This window comes from Adiantum capillus-veneris, chromosome 8, assembly GCF_014529385.1.
Source record: "Adiantum capillus-veneris isolate H3 chromosome 8, ASM1452938v2, whole genome shotgun sequence".
In the NCBI taxonomy this organism is placed as follows: domain Eukaryota; kingdom Viridiplantae; phylum Streptophyta; class Polypodiopsida; order Polypodiales; family Pteridaceae; genus Adiantum; species Adiantum capillus-veneris.
In genome coordinates, this window is record NC_140938.1 from 139,122,483 (window position 1) to 139,134,172 (window position 11,690).

General features: G+C 45.0%; 1 pseudogene across 1 annotated transcript; it reads left to right on the forward strand.

Annotated features, from left to right (window-relative positions):
• The first annotated feature begins 2,962 nt into the window (after window positions 1-2,962).
• LOC147453048 (uncharacterized) lies at window positions 2,963-10,374 on the forward strand (annotated as a pseudogene). The gene is made up of 4 exons (XR_015188945.1): window positions 2,963-3,173; window positions 3,283-3,381; window positions 3,469-3,648; window positions 6,697-10,374. The product of XR_015188945.1 is annotated as an uncharacterized LOC147453048 (transcript).
• Window positions 10,375-11,690: the final 1,316 nt, after the last annotated feature.

Consider the following 11,690-nt stretch of genomic DNA (forward strand, 5'->3'; position numbering starts at 1 on the left):
GTGAAGGTGCTCCAGAGACTACATGTGGAGAAGGTATTGGCATTGGGCTTGGCGCATAGGAAGCTCTTGGGTTCCACGTTTGGTACGGTGTTGTGCCATGTGGCAGCCCAAAGTTCATATGTGTGGCCCTAGGCATAGCAAACGTCGGATGTGACATGCTAATGCTAGCCGGTATGGTCCCATGGGAATAAGAACGTGGGTGTTGTGGTTGTGGAGCATAGGTAGTTGAAACAATGGGAGGAGTAGGGACTACATGAGTACGAGGGTATATACGATTGGTACACACTTGTAGGTACTGTTGCAGGCATTGAGCTACCATGTAGTGGTGCTTTACTAACCAATGAGGTCCATGGCGTATTTCTCGGCATGCCCATCGTTGGGGTAGGCATGGTAGCCGTGGTGTCATCAAGGGAAAGATGAGCTAGACTTGGAAAGGTAAAGCTATCACTTGTGGGCTCAGATTGCACCGAGACCCCTGGAGAAACAACATATGGAGCATCCATCGAACTTACCGAGGGAGTCTCCATTTGCAATAAGGTCGGTTGTTTAGTCTTTCTTGTATCTAAGAATCTCATGAGACCTGTTGAAGGCATGCTGATCCCCTTGTTCTGTCTCTCTAATGGCAATGACCCTATGGATGATCTCACAAACTCTCTGTTGTTGATCCTCCACAGTAGTATCACCCATTGTGGATTGTAGGACATCTAACCAACCCACATGATAGGTGTGACCTGTGTATAGGTTGGTTAAAGTTTTCGTTTGTAGTTCGTACTCCCAGTTCTCATTTAAGAACGCTCTATCTAGGATTGAGGTGCTAGGGGTGTCCTTTGAGCTAGATGCAATGTTGCTCTCTATGGGTTGACCCTTAGTGGTCGCTAATTCAAGAGCACTCGATTGCTCTCCTAGCATTGACATAGGGGCTTTTGCTTTTAACTCTCTTCTGGCTCTGCCTTGCGTAAGCTCTCGATTTCCTTTTCCCTAGCCGCAATGATATATCGCTCAACCTCTTGCACTTCGGCAAGGCTTCTACCATCGGGTAATATGACCTCAGAGGGGAATAGTTCCGAAGAGTCAGGGGGTGCAGTGAATGGAGTATTTACGTGCACATTCTCTAAGGGCATAGGGTCTATGTTGGTCATGAATGGAGAATTTACTTCCCCACCCCCCTCATTTACATCATTAGCTCCATGTTCGGAGCGAGTGGCTCTACTAAAGGTTTCCTTCAAGCGGCTAAGCACGCTCGGCCCGGACCATGGGCCCATGGCATGCATGTCTTGGCTTGAGCTATCGGGACTAGGCATTGGGAAACCCTTCATGATGTCGTAGTCAGAGGAAGAGTCACTAGCCGCTATGTTTGGGTCTTGGTTTGTACTACCTTGGGTCCCCGTCGAGGGCCCGGAACCTAAGGTAGGTGGATAATGAGAACTCGCGTAAGTCGAAATTCTCTCTAGTTGCTCTGTCTCTAGCACACGACTAGAGTGCAAATGCATGTGCCTTTGGCACCCTACAAGCATCGGCGAATAACCTCGAAGGTTAACCGCTTACTTTTTTAGGCGTCCGTTTCACTCGTTTTTTTAAGTTTTTTAATGATAGGTTTTTTTATTAAAGTGTGTGATAGCTCGAAACGGGCGTATCACTTAGAGGGTCACGGTGTGCTTTACAGCACAACGTTCGGTCACCTGAAGCTCCGTTGGTCCTGAAAAAAGTCAATTTTTAGCCACGTGTGAAGCTAAAATATGTAATTTTAAAGGGGACTGAAGCCTGAGCCTGAGCGTGAGCTTCGGCTTTGGTCTCGGATTGGGTCTGTGAGATATTCTCGATCCCGATCCTACCTTTAAATTTTTTTAAAAATTATTATTATTATTATTATTTTTTGATAAGGTCCACGCGGCTTGCGTGCGAGCACACACACACTCTTCCTACCTACTTCCAACTAATACGCCTACTGTTACACACTAACACACTCCATTAGCTCTCACAGATCTACTTCCTACTTACTGTACTTTGTATTACACAAAACTAACAACCTTAATACTAAGACTTTATCACAGAGAAAACACGGTAATCTTTCAAAACTTCATTAACAAAGAAATACACAGTAGCAACACAAAATCCTTCTTCTCAACACACACACCTTCCTTCCCTACCTTTCCTACAATTGAAATTGCACCACAAAAGAAGCTCAACACCACAGCCCAAGACCTGTTTATCCGTATTGAGCCTTCAACTCTCATATGCATACTATGGCATGCCCTTCTTGAAGCAAGACTGCTCCAAGGCAATCACCACAAGCATCACATTGGACCTCAAATGGCTTTGAGAGATCCGGAAGCATGAGGACTGGTTGAGAAGTAAGCTTCTCTTTGAGCTTGTCAAAAGCATTGGTCAAGCCAAAAGGCATACTAGATATTCATAAAGACCAAACGTTGTACGAAACGCGGTCTTTAAGATATCTTCATCCACTGTCCTTATTTGATGATAGGAACCCTAAACCGAGCTCTAGCGATGTAAGCAACCCTATTCCATCACAATTATGGTTTCTATCGTCAGTTGGAGAAGTTGATGCTCTTCAAAAATGGGTTTGCACGAGAAATTCCATATGCCCTCCCTAACTGGCCTTGTTTTATCCAAACATCAACGTATGTCTTATGTTGCTTTTATCATCTTAGTAATCCTTGGTTTGATTATATATCGATGATAGTTTTGTGAGAAAGAAACCTTCAACCTTGATATAAATGTTTTTGGTAAAGCTAGCTCAGGTTGATGTGCTTTTCATTAGAAGGCCTATCACTTGTTCGTAGTCTTAACCATTTGTTCATTGTCCCAAAAAAATGGTTGTCCGGACGCCCGGTCCCTTTGGGGCGGGCGACGTGTGAATGAGACCAGCCGCTTTAAACGAACCCGATGGGGACATTCGATCATGTTGTTGAATCTTGAGTGCGACTCGCGAGAGGCAATAGCTCTTGCGATGGCGAAATCGGGGCGCAACGAGGACGCGCAAATCGACGCCGAGCAGCAGGCTCGCCTGGCCGAAGCTAGCTGAGGATTCCAGGCGTCCTCTCAAACCATCCCGCAGCGAGGACTTCGCGGCCGACATCGCTGCTGCCCCTTACGACGGCCCTATCCCCGAACATCTCAAGCTACAGTAGCTCCTGGAGACCTCTCCAGCGCAGGTTCTCTCTCCCTCTCTCTCTCTCTCTCTCTCTCTCTCTCTCTCTCTCTCTCTGTGTGTGTGTGTGTAGGCCCCTTGCCCTCACGGCTCCTCTCTTCCCCTCATCACAGGCCGTCATCCAAGATTTCGCTGGTGATGTTCCTCTGGAGTTTGTAGAGACAGAGTATTACAAGGATCTTTGTGCTGCGGATCAGACCTTGCACCATACGGTTTGCCCTTCTCCGTCATGGCAGAGAGAGAGAGAGAGAGAGAGAGAGAGAGAGAGAGAGAGAGAGAGAGAGCTTTAATTCCTGCAGACCAGATCGGGCTTCATCCAAGTGTCCACCAATAAGGTTGTCGATCTTTCCTCCCTTCCTGATACCCCCATTGTCAAGACTGAGGTGTCAGTTAGCCATGATGTGGAAGCTCCTGAAGAGTTTGTTGAGATAGAGTATTGCAAAGATCTCAATGTTGTTGACAAGTTCCTGCACCATACGGTACGTCTGTCGCAGTCATTAGACTGGTAGCGGGTTTATACAAGTGGAAAAAATGGTGCGCTTGTGCTTGATTTAAGCTCGCTGGGACTCACGAGGACCAAGAGTGGTTGCAACCCTGCCACCAATGACTGGATCCCGACTGAAAGTACCATGAAGTTTGAGAGAGAGAGAGAGAGAGAGAGAGAGAGAGAGAGAGAGAGAGAGAGTCTGTCTTACCATTATTTTACAGGCAACGTAACTGCGAAACGTTTCACCCTAACAAAACGCGGCGTTTCACCACGAAACGTTTTAGTCCAAAATGAGAGCACAGTGAAACGGGAGACTGAAACGTGCGTTTAGCGACTTTGAAATTAAAACTATGGTAACTTGCTGTTAGTGAAACAGCTCGTGTTTCACTTGGTGAGCGAAACGTTTCAAGGTTCGAAACGTTTCACCTGTTCTGACATGTCGAAACGCGTTTCATAGTGACGCAGGAGATGCATGCATCCGAAAAGCCTCGTCGTAGTGAGCCTTGATCAGTGTTGCCCATGAAATTTATGAGCTTTGTAATCTAGAAACTAGTTCATGGATTTGTACACTATTTTTGAAAGTGCTTTACTTGACCAATACCCTTCGTAGTCTTCCCTTCGGTATTTTGGAAATTGTATATTGGTCATTCTAAAGGTTCAATCTGCTGAATAATGTGATGCACTGGGTCATGCTAATTCTTTGAAAATGAAAAATAATGCAGAATTAAGTAGGTTGTAGTTTGCTGGCAATTAATGCAAATCAAGTGGCAATTTGACATTTATCCACTTGGGAGGTTATAGAGACGTTTGTTTTGATGGGTGGATCAATGAGATAAGTACTCAATCTTCTTTGATGTCAAAAGAACCATACATAATTATTGAAAGTAGATTTCTTTGTTGTGTATTTTAGCTACGAAATTAGAGTTATGAATAGAGTTCTAATTGGTTATGTAGCTACTGTACTTATGAGTTTTCTTTAAGATTGTCCTAGTGGTCATCCAAAGTAGTTAGCATGGTTGGTTGAGCACTCGATTGTCGTAACCCTGGTCATGGGTTCGATGCAGCCAAGCGACCTTGACAGCGCTCACGGGCGTGCATATTGCCTCGCATGGGGTATGTGTGATTTGTTACGAAAAAGAATATCCTAGTGGTCACTTTTTTACGAGCTTTCGCCTCGCATGGGGTATGTGTGATTTGCTAAAAAAGGAATATCCTAGTGGTCGCTTGTTTGCGAGCTTTTTTCTTTCATACTTTCAATGCCCGTATGCAACTTATCTCATGAAATCCTCTTATTCTCTCACACACACACACACAAAATGTATTGGTAATGCATATTTTGTGTACCTACTAAAGGAGGTGGTCGCTTTCCGACCTGAGCTTCACTTGGTGATGGTGATCCAAGGTCAACCCTTTGTAACACATTTACTAATCCAATCTCCTCTAGCTCATGTAAATGTGTTTTTTTTTTGGGTGTCGAACTATCACTAACTTACAAGATTGCCTAGGCCTCTTCCTCTCAATGGGAAGGACCCCTACACTAGGATCTTTTTGATAAGCTCGACTCTTCGGGGTGCTCATAATGTACTCATTTTAGTAATCCTTAAGCTCGTAATGGATGGTACCTCTATTGGCTTTGGACAATTATTTTCCTTCTCGAAAGTTATACCTACTATGGGGTTGCATCTTCAAAAAAACCTCAATACATAATCCGTGTCTAATAAAAACCCTCCCTTGGACCTCAATGGGCCACATGGCTACCTAGTTTCATTCGCTTTGACTTGGCAATAACTCTCTCTCTCTCTCTCTCTCTCTGTGTGTGTGCACTGTGGGCATCACTCTTAGAACCTACTACTTCCAATCACTTTGCATGATGGTGATGTCATTTTCTCTTGCAAGCAATTGGCAGGTTCCTTCCCTGGTGTAAGTATTGCACTCTATTGCTCGCTATAGAAGTGCTTGTCGTTCATGCTAGTAATTGTGGATGGAATGGGATATATTGGTACATGAAATCTCTAACTCTTGATGGAGTTCCAAACAGGAAGGTCTGGTTTTTCCAATGCTTGATTTGGTTTTTCATGCATGTTTGTACCCCTACTTTGACCTTTGGCTTACAAGAGCTACTAGATGGGATGGGCTACTACTGGCAACGGTCTGGCATGCAAAAGGCTTGCGTAGAGAGGTTGGCCTCGTTTTTTGCTCTCCCCACTCTTAATTTATGGCGAGGCTCATCTTCCGCCACTTAGCCTTGATACAGGTTCGTATAGCTGTTTATGTCAGCATTTGATTGAGATGTTCAGAGGTTGTATGTTTGTATGTTTGCAACTGTCTCTCTTCAAATGGAGTGCTTGAGAGGGTTTGTGTTTTTGGGTGGTCTACCTTTGGTTTTGGTGGTAGGTGTTCTACTTGCCAAACATGGAGATTGTGGATATGATTGCTTTTTCTAATCCCAGGTTGTGTATTCAACTTTTGGATATGGTTTTGGTATGTTACAAATCGGCTTTTTCTTTTGGATATGTCTTAATGAATCTTATTGTGATCACATTGCTTATAAACATCATAGTGCTCTTAAGATGAGCATTTTGAACACTCAAGTCTCTTGAGCTTTGAATTGATCTTTGGTTACTGTCCTTGAAATGGTGGTAAAGTTCATGCAAAATATTCTTGATGCACTTTGTTAATTGCTGGTCCTCGACTTGCACAATTTTTTTGATGCTTTTCTTGTAACAATACTCTTGCTGTTCTTATGGAAAACAGGAATCTCCTTAAGTTTTTACCTGGTTTTTTTGGCATGGTTCCTTCAAAAGCGTATTGACTTGGCTATGTTGTTTGCACTTGCAAAGAATCTAGCATCCTTTTGTTATTTTTAGACTCCTAAGCGATATTAAGATCTGGCATGTTAAATGATTACTTCCTAGTTTGCTCTATTAATTATGATCTTTTTTCCTTTGTATATTTCGATAAATATTTTGAACTGATAGATCTTGCCTCAGGTAAATAGGCTGTTTGAGAAGGCTTGATTACCTACTTGGATGATAGACAGGTGCCTGCTGTACCTGCGGGTGTTAAAGGTTCTTCAAAAGTTGAAGCATAGACTCTCCATCATAAGGGATTGGGATTTGGCATGCTGACATCTTGCCTTCTGATTTGCTCTTCGGCTTATGGTCTTCAACAATCTCCATCTTTGCACTTCCCTTGGTGCCTTAAGTGGAACTAGCTTACATAGACTTGGTCACGGAGGAGCTTGACAAGTATGATAATGTCAAAGTTGATGATGCGGAAGCATCCGGACCAAGGAAAGAATGGATGAGAGAGAGAGAGAGAGAGAGAGGGAAGAGACTTTTGAACCAACCATCCTTGACAGGGAACGGGTGCTAATACAATGGGGGCTAGGTGTGCTTATATAGCCACCTCAATTAATTGCCCTACCTAGACTTTGATAGATAAGTAAAATAAATATCTAAAGTCAAAATAAATTTTGGGATCACATTGGGTTGCCACAAATTGTTAACACCCTCTCTACGGCTAAGTGTAGACATAAATGGTGAGACCAAGTTGATGAAGAAGCCACCACCACACTAACAGTCTCCAGTCTCTTTGTTGTCCTTCCCCTATCATTGCTTTCCTCATTATGCTTGCCTTTGCCTTTGTCCTTTGTAGGGCTTGTGTCTTTGCCTTTGGATGTGCAATCTCTAGGCAAATGACCACGCTTTTGTCTATGTTGTCCTTCGCCTATCATTGCTTTCCTCATTAGGCTTGCCTTTGCCTTTGTCCTTTGTAGGGCTTGTGTCTTTGCCTTTGGATGTGCAATCTCTATGTAAATGACCATGCTTTTCACGGTTGTAACAACATCTAATGGTCTTCTTTTTGGAATTCGAAGCAGCAAGTGCTTCAACACCTTTGCCAAAAATCTGAAGGTTGCCTTGAGTTATTAATAGGGCTTCTTCCTCAATGAGAAAAGAGTCGAGATCATCAAATTCTAGCTTTTTCTTAGCCGAAGTGTCCTAGACACCGTTTCATACGCCTCACGCAGCATCGTGAGTACCAAAGCAGCTAATTGAGTATTGGTCAGTGCACTTTTCATAGTTGATAGTTGATCATAAATAACCTTGGCCTTCATAATAAATGACTGCATGGAACTTTTTAGTGGAAAACCTTCTGGCAAATAACTATCCAAGAAGGGTGACTGCTCGCATCGTAGAATCATTCCAACGAGCTTGGACCATATCGTTGGTAGACTTCAAAGTCTGTATGGTTGGAGAAAATTTCTTTGTAAGAGATTTCACAATGGTCGACATTGCCTTCGCATTACTTGTATCTCAATCGACATGATTTTTGATACTCGTTAGCTTGAAGTTAGGTGTACTTGTTATTGGAAACCCTTGTAGGACAGAGCTTGAGCCATTGACTATGTAAGCCTTTTCGTGTGAACTTGAGTTGCATAATCAGGTTTCAATGGGTGTAGTTATCATCGTTCAAATTTTTGTTGGTGCTCAAGCAAGGGTGTGCTATGTTGAAGTTGCAAGATTTGGAAATTTGGTTCCTTGTATTCCAAGAGGAGCCACAAAATCCTAGCAACTCACCAAATTCTGCAAGGAGGCGATTCCGGGAGTCCCCACACGAAGTCGACAACACGATCAGCGGAGGGTTCACTTGGCTGCCCAAAGAGCACTCCAAAAAAACTCACTCCCAAGTGATCGAAACGATCAGCTCTCAACCAAGTTTTTGCCCCACAACACTCTTATGTGCATAGTGGTTTAAATCTCTAATCCCGAAAAGGGAAAGACTTCGATGTCGATTTCAAAGGAGAAGCGGGGAGCCGTCAAGGCCTGCAAAAAGGTGTTGGCATTTCAAAACGCAGGCATTGGGAAAGTTTCGTGCTTAACTGCACTCGTCGCCATTGGATGCTTGTTGAAGAAGCGTTTTAAAATACCGTTGACTACAAGAGCAGCCCCACAGTTGGACAACAACAGTGGCAGGAAACACCCACAAACTCTGGGTTTTATTATAATCAAACGCAAATATTGTTGGAACTATGGTTGCAAGGACGCTCACCTAGCGTGGAGAAGATGAAGCTCAAGGTACACAATAGAAAGAATATTGAAGTAGAAAGATGAGATACCCCTAGAGTGATGAGTGTATATACAATGCACAGGGGAATAAAGCTCCTAGTGAGGGAAAAAGTGCCTCGACGGTGCGAGGTGTGTTTACACACCACTCTTACATATATGGTACCAAATCCTCCCTGAAGTGATGCAGTGAACGAGCATTGGCATAGGATAAGGAAGTGCCATGTCCTAAGGACATGTCTATTTTTCCATCGCACACTAAGTAACACACTCTCTATTGTGTGCCTTGAGCTTCCTTCGTCTTCTCCAAGCTGTGTGTGTTTCTCTGCAACCCTAATTCCAACAGTGGACTCCCTCTCTCTAAATGGTTGTGCCCTCTTTTAAGCATTTTCTTGCACAATGCAGAACCCCCATCTAAATTAGCTTCAAAGGGTTCCCTCTAATGACACGCCTCCTTCTCCTAGTTCCAGTCTAGAGCTACACGTTGTTGAGCTTTCTAATTTGGATGTGCACCTCCATGGCTCCCTTGTACCGAAGCTCAAATCTCTTGTCGTCGGCCTTAGGCTCTCAGCTATACCAATATTGTGTCGTACCTTGCTAATGAAACTTCTCTCTCTCTCTCTCTCTCTCTCTCTCTCTCTCTCTCTCTCTCTCTCTCTCTCTCTCTCTCTCTCTCCTAGTAAAAAAATCTAGATCAAGAATAGAATACACAGACTAATCGAGCTAGAAAACATTCTGAATTTTTCATTGAGAATGACCGTGTGGTTAATAGGGGTTGTAGAAGAAAGCCTTTTTGGAGCTTCTCTCTCTACAAGGAAATAAACCCACAAGCCAGACTCATGACACAAGGGCAATCCCGATGGCCACAAGGAGGTTATTTGAAAGAAGTTAACAGGCAGCCTGAGATGGATGGACATTGGACACTATCAAAGGAGTAAGGTTCTGAGTGAACTTGGTCTGCAGGTTGAGGACGATTTGGTTGAATTGGGTGGCGATGTCTCAATCGGAGATTGATGTAGTAGTTTTGTCAGCGCTGACTGCATAAAAAGCAATGTTGGTTGCATTGGTCGAGTATTTTGGCTGCCAACTTACTCTTGTATAATTCTTTAAAAGACTATCATGGTTAAGACATCAAAAATGCTGTGTTGGTTGCATTGGTTGAGTACTTTGGCTGCCAGCTTACTCATGTATAATTATTTAAAAGACTCCAGCTGTTATGGTGAAGACATCAAAATGCTGTATTGTGCTGTCGAAAAATCCTGAGCCGCCAGTTGCAAAATTTGCTTCAATGGTAAGATTTACACGAGCAGACCTGATTTCGAGGCAAGGTAGTGGAAAGCTATCAAAACACAACAAAGAAATTGTATAGTCGGTCATAATGCATCGATCATTGAAGCGGCCTGTGGGGTACTTGGTGTCAAAATTCATACTTGGCAGGCAGTTTTCCTTCAAGATGGTTTAATAGTTTTTGTTGCCCTTCACATCAACAGTGAAGTCGTCAAACACAAACACATTGGGCACTACATGCTAGGGCGCTGCCCACAATTCCGCAAGAACAAATTCAATGAGAAGCCTGCACCGATTCTAAGGCAAAACATTTGAATCGCTCTCTCTCTCTCTCTCTCTCTCTCTCTCTCTCTCTCTCTCTCCCCCCCCCCCCCCCCTTCTAATGCATTGTTGGGCCAAATCGCGTCAGAGCTCGGATCCGTCAAACATGCCCAGTGCAATATTGCGTCAGAGCTCGGGTCTGTGAAAACTTGCAGGGTGCGGAGAGAGAGAGAGAAAATGAAATGAAAGGAAATGTTATATTAACGTCTTCAAAAGGCCATAATGACCTATGAGACCCGAAAGTTACAAAGTGGTGGATCTGATACAAAGTCAGAGTAACAAAATAACCTAACAACAGTACAAAACAAAGATATCTACTATGGGGGCCTAAGTTGGTCGATGTGAGCCAAGCATAAAACTAAGCAGGAAAATTTGGGTGGCTTGTTGGGATGGCTGAATCACAAGAGATCTAGCATCGGGGGGCTCGTTGCTGCTCGCACCTCTCCCCCCTTGCGCCATCGCCCTCCCTCACTCCCTCGCGCTGCTCTCCCGCTTGTCCACCTCGCGCTGCCCCCTTCCCCTCGCGCTACCCCTGCTGCTGTTCGCTGCACTGGCAGCCCGCAGCTGCCCGCTGCCCAGCTCAGCCAGCTCTCCCTGCCGCTCCCTCCCCCCCCCTCGCGCTGCCCCCCGTTGCTGCCTACTGCCCAGCCAGCCCGAAGCAGCTCCCGCAGTCAACCACGCCAGCCCGCCCCCTCCCACTGTCCGCCCCCCTCGCTTGCTTTTTACCGTTAGCCTTCTCCCTCTCCATTCTTGCTTGACGGGCGTCGCCAGCACCATTGACATGCTCGGTCCAACAGGTCTTCCCCCCCTTTCTTTCGTCGACGATCCTCTGCCTTTTCTTTACCAGTAGCAGACACAGATGGCGGCTCATGCTCCACCGCAGAGGGACTCCAATGAAGCCCCCTCGCACGACCCCGCTGAGCCCACCATTCGACTTGCTCTTACGCCGGCAGAGCAAGCGAGCCTTGCCACAGAGGTAGAACGCTTGCAGGCGACTTCTGTCATCTGCAAGGTTCTCGGCACTCGTCCCAGCAGAGGAGAGCTGCCAGACCTTCTCCAGGCCCGCCTCCTCGCAGAGGTGGGCAAGATCTTGGATGTCCAGATTCTCGGACGGGGTTACTACCAGATTGAGTTCGAGACTTCCGAGATGGCCTCCAAGGTCATAGCTGTAACCGGCCCGTAGGGCGGTAGGCGTTGTTGGCTTTCACCCGAAATTCTTTACTTTATACACACACACAGAGCACTTTGCAAAGAGAACCTGCTATGGGAATTAACACTTAATCACACACACAGCTCGGAAGCTAGAATGCTCCGAGCAGACGCCGACAACCTGTAGGCCCCAAAATTGGCGCCCCTTTCG